Source organism: Dermacentor silvarum, chromosome 10 (genome assembly GCF_013339745.2).
Source record: "Dermacentor silvarum isolate Dsil-2018 chromosome 10, BIME_Dsil_1.4, whole genome shotgun sequence".
Lineage (NCBI taxonomy): Eukaryota > Metazoa > Arthropoda > Arachnida > Ixodida > Ixodidae > Dermacentor > Dermacentor silvarum.
The window spans coordinates 67,254,331-67,259,701 of NC_051163.1; the positions used below are offsets into that span (position 1 = coordinate 67,254,331).

General features: G+C 43.8%; 1 long non-coding RNA gene across 1 annotated transcript; it reads left to right on the forward strand.

Annotated features, from left to right (window-relative positions):
• The first annotated feature begins 209 nt into the window (after positions 1-209).
• LOC125940937 (uncharacterized) lies at positions 210-3,684 on the forward strand. The gene is made up of 3 exons (XR_007464094.1): positions 210-538; positions 2,597-2,723; positions 3,347-3,684. It is a non-coding gene; the product is annotated as an uncharacterized LOC125940937 (long non-coding RNA).
• The last annotated feature ends 1,687 nt before the right edge of the window (positions 3,685-5,371 follow it).

Sequence of the window (5,371 nt, forward strand, 5' to 3'; positions counted from 1 at the left end):
GCGCCGCGTTCACTCGACGTCACGTCGCGTCCGATAGAGAAAGAGGGCGCGCAACCAAACGATGTACGAGTTGCCGCGCGTCCCTGCGCGTTTCGTCGCGGCTGCCATGTTTATCTACCAAACGCGCGGAACGACGAAGACAAAGCACGCAGCTTGCACGGGCTTGCCTGCACGCTGCGCCATAGAGTTTCATATTACTATAACTAGAGGGCAATGTGGCGCTGCGATCGTTCAACTATCATGGGAATGATGGGAAGTACAGGCTACGGATTGGTATTCTGTTGACTGGCGAACTAGTCTACAGGTATTTTTTTGTCAGTTTTGGTTTCGCTAGTTTTGCTCCAAGCGCAGTTGCTACAATCCGCAGTGGGGCAGTGCGGCGCAAAACTCTCGAGCTCTCTGTATTTGTTCGGTCGCTCGAAGTAGCGATAGGGTTCTTTATTCTATGGCGATAGCGTGCTGAGCAAGCGACTGGAACGATGCTTGTGTCGCGGCGTGTTGACGAAGCCCTGACGAGAAAGCGACGGCATCGTAAAAGGTGAGAGAACGTGTTTTGACTGTTTTGACCCTGCTTTGTTAAGTGTGTTAGGTTGACGCCGTAGCCGCTTTATCAAACTTCAGAAGATCGAAAAGAAGGTAACATACAAGCACAGTACTCGCGGGATCGAATCCCGGCCACGGCGGCCGCACTTCGATGGGGGCGAAATGCGAAAACACCCGTGTACTAGATTGAGGTGCACGTTAAAGAACCCCAGGTGGTCCAAATTTCCGGAGTTCCCCACTACGGCGTGCCGCATAATCATGTCGTGGTTTTGGCACGTAAAACCCCATAATTATTTTTAAAGCACAGTACTACGCACATCTTCTCTGCTTAAAACCTTTAAAGCACGTAGAAAACGTGGCATATCCCCGCAAATAAGTTTCAGTGGCGGATTTCATTAAAATTCCTGGGATGACTGATCGGGCCGGCGTATGCGATCATTGTAACGCGTCGCGATGCTGCATCTAGTGATGGCTTACGTGTGGGATGTCTGATCGGTTGTGGTTCCGTTGTAGTGTGTAAAGTACGCTCGCTTTTACACGAGCCCATAGAAATCTGTACCAGCTACGTTCGTTAGATTATGGGGGTATGCAGCATACGTTTCCGGCGCACAACATTCATAATTATATGAAAGCTTGCAGCTTTCATTTATATTTCAGCTTGCGATTGCTCTTACTTTCCTGTCTAGTTTACTAACGCAGTGCCACTTGACTGACGGAAGAATGTTGCATGTGATAACTGAAAAAGAAAATGGTGCGTTTCAAATACTGTAGCTCAGATGAAGAAAGAAAAACACTATAGTAATGAGGTTGACCAATTCCTTGCTCATAAAATTGGTGCATTGCAAAACCTGGAAGTGTGTGGTGGTGTCGTGCTGTCATTGCTCCTTGCAATTTAACTTGGTTAATGTCCGCATGAAATTGACTCCTTATACTTTTTAGTTTAGAGATTAGTATTAACATAAATGCAGTGTGTATATGTGTCGCTGTAGTCATTCATTTTTGTAATGTTGCCAGGGTTTACATAAGATTGACAGTTGAAGGAATCGTAGCAAAAGGAAAATAGGACAATCAAGCACAGTTTTTTGGTTTGCTTGCAAAACACAGTAAGACAGACGAAATAAATTTTGTTGTTGAAAGTTAGCGCTTGTCTTCGTCTTCGTTTCTTCTCGTGTCCGTGTTTTCATGCGCTTCCTCATTTGAGGCCCGGCAACTATGTCATAGTGTGCACTTCATAGAAGACCTAGATGCGAGCAACACAGCATTGAGCAACCAAAATCTTGTGCACAACGTGTTGGTTGATTACAACGCTGCCCATCCTTCCGGTGAACACATCGAGTGAGCTTCAAGTGTTGCTGCTGATGCCTTCACAAGAAATCGAGGGTAGAAGACAAAAGACAATATTAAAAAGCATATAACAATAGTGTAGCATAGTATAACAATATAAAATATTGTGTTACTAAAGTTCATCCGTGTGTGAAGGGTTTCAGTGGACGTACTAAAACAGCAAGGCCAGCTTGTTCTATTTAGTGTATTTTTCGAGGAAAATATTGGTAAAGTAAGATGTATTAGTTTCTGTAATTACTTAATGTTTTGGTAGGACAGTAATTGGTCGCTGTAGGCAATTGCAATTTTGATTTAATTATAATTTTGTTTATCTGTGCTGTGTAGAATTCTGATTGCAGCACATATAAAATCGGCCATACAATCGTCTATGTTGGTGTTTGCAGTTGCATACTATATAGCCCGACCTCATTCAATTTTGCTCAACCAGCCAATCAGTGCTCGCCTGAGGGCGAAAGGCGAACTACCGTGGAACGTTTCAGAATACGGCCCCAGGTTGTATATATTAACCAGAGGCCTTTTCTTAACCGCCCTTGAATTTGAATTCCCCAACTATAAATAGTTCTTAGCTAAATTTAGTTTTCACCTAGGATTATGTTATAAAATTAAGTTTTTTGAAAATCAGATGCCATTTGACCCAGTAATCATGATACGAAACTTCAACTCATACTGTGCACAAGAATGATTCATATCTGCCTTTTATATGTTTTAGGATGTTTTAGGATGTTTTAAAACATCCTAAGCGCAGTGTCCACCAACAGTGACATCACAGGAATGACAGGATCTCTGCCCTTTGAAGTTAGCCCAGCCTTCTCGTCCTGTGGGGCAGCATGTATGCAGTGAGGCTGAATTATACTGTTCTTTGCCATCACTTCTCTTGCAACTTAAAGCATCCCCCTCACTTTCTTCAGAACATGAATATGGTTCATGTGATATGGCTAGGATGGGGTAATTTGGCAATGTGGCCTCAGTGTATGCTTCATCTGGTGATTGGCACAAGCATCACTAGCTTGACATCCCACAAGGTCACACATGCTGTTCCTGTGAAGTTACCAGTGGTATGAAGACACATGTAATTTGGCATGTGTTTGCAAGTGTTCAAGTCAAAGGAACCTATAATTTTTGCTTGTGTGCCTGAGGGGTTGAAGCTTTATACCTTGGTTATTAGATTGGAATAGACATACAAAGAAAGAAAAGGGGACAAAAATTGTGACAGTACTCTTCAGTATTCTTGATCCCATCAGACAGTTTCTTCCCTGATAAGTTCATTCGCATGAACATAGTGAGTTCGAGACAAAAACATAATGTGAAATCATCGTTACTGTGAACTGGAGGGGTTTGCCATGTTTTGCTAGAACATTTATATTGTGCAACATATATTCATAAATTTTGCTCTTTAATGTCAGTTTTGCTCTTCGCAGCTGCTAACAATCTTTGTGAATTTCTTTCTATGTTTCTTTAGGACCTGAGAGAGACTGACGTTTTGGGATCTGCTACACCTTTCTCTTCCCTGGTATGCAGTGAAAATAAATTGAAAGTTGAAATGAAATAAACAAACATACTTCTACCCTTGTGTTGTCACTGCTTGGTTGAAACAAAGTCGGCACTGCTCCTTCACGCAGTCGGCGTCGTTGTAGACCACCGCAAAAGTTAGATTGCTCGAAGTGGGCAGAGCACAGAGCATGACGTCTGGTTGGAGCAAAGCCTCTCAGACCCATGGCTTGAAGCCATTTTTGCAGGAGGATGGGATTGTCAATTGGAAACCTGTTTATTGAACACAAAAAGTGCAGAAAGTGGTCAGTCATCATCATCATCACCAGTCTATTTATATGTACAGTGCAGGACGAGGGCCTCTCCTAGAGATTTCCAATTACCCCAGTCTTGCACTAGCCGATTCCACCTTGCACACACAAATTTTCCAATTTCATCACCTCGCCAAAATTTCTGCCGACCTCGACTGCGCTTCCCTTCACTTGGCACCCCATTCGGTAACTGTAATAGTCCAACAGTTATATGCCCTATGCATAACATGGCCTGCCCCAGTTCCTTTTTTTCTCTCTCTTAATATGAAACGGAATATCGGCTTTCCCCATTTTCTCTCTGATCCACACTGCTCTCTTCCTGACTCTTACCATTGCACCTAACAACTTTCGTTCAGTCGTTTTTTGTGTGGTCAGTACGTAGATGCAACTTTCTGCTTTGCTACAGCACTTTGGCTTCTTGTACATGCTGCTAGCCTTAAAGCTGTTAAGTGTAGCTGCAGACATATGCTGGGTGTTTAATTAAGCTGCCAGTAATATTTTTTTGCTCATGATGCAGAGTGCAATGGATAGACTGCTGACTGCTTGCATAAAGCATTTTGTTTGCTACATAGTTGCTCTTCTACTGGCTTGACAATCAAATTTGATTGAGGGCTTCATTGCATGTGTTCATTGAAATGGTTGTTTCAGGACATTTGAGAACACAAACTTACTTGTGGTAAGAAAGGTTGCTGTTTCCTGGCTGTAGTCTGCTGTCGCAAAACGGGTAAGCGCAAAGCCACGACGTAACAGTTGCTGGCGCGCACTTCAGAAGAAGCGGTACGTCAACATAAAATATAGTAAAGCATGCTCGTAAGAGGCCACAAGCGTCTAAGATAGCACTGCAGCAGATGTGTTTAAAAGTACTCGAAGGCGTTCATCAATCGTGACAGCCGATGCAGCCTTTCGAAAGAGCGAGAGAGTTCGCAAGTGCGTACCGTCTGCGAGAAAAGTTCACTTTCCCCGCGTTCGCAGCGAGCAGGCGTCGTAGCAGACGACACTTGTAACATTTCTCTCAAAGGCGCAACACTTTTCTCATAATACAAAATTTTTATTTCCATAAATATTTGATGAGTATTTTTATATAAGCACATGCACGGTTGTTATTGCTGTTGTGAAATTAAATAAATAATTATTCAATGGCGCTAAATCAGGCAGAACAATGCATACCCTGGTGGTAAACCATGCTTCAATCTCAAAGTCATGCAAACTTTATTCAATGTATTATGCATTATATAAAACACAACATAAATAAAATTAATTTTTGCACGAAAATGTTTTAATACAGCTTCGTTTACTGCGCCGCATGCAAACGCCACCAGTTTCAAGACAGAAGTCAATCCGAAGCCTGTACTTCCCATCATTCCCATGTAGGTTGAGGCGACGTTCAGGAGAACCCCCGTAGACACTAGCGCCACTTTTCCCTCTAGGTTTTTTATTTAGAAACTCTATGCGCTGCGCGAAGAGTCATTCCGGAAGTCACGCTGGTTCGCCGTGGCACGGCCGCTCGATAAAAAAAAGGTACGGCCTGCCGCGTGCATCGAAAACGGTGTGATCCGCCGCGGCGCCACACATCGGGGGCTGTTGTCTGGCATCGGCATATAGTAAATGCGTCAGGAACGCGCTTGGAACGCCGTCGCGCGTGCCAGCCGACGGCGCGTTCCATCGCCGATGACTAGCGCCGTTCG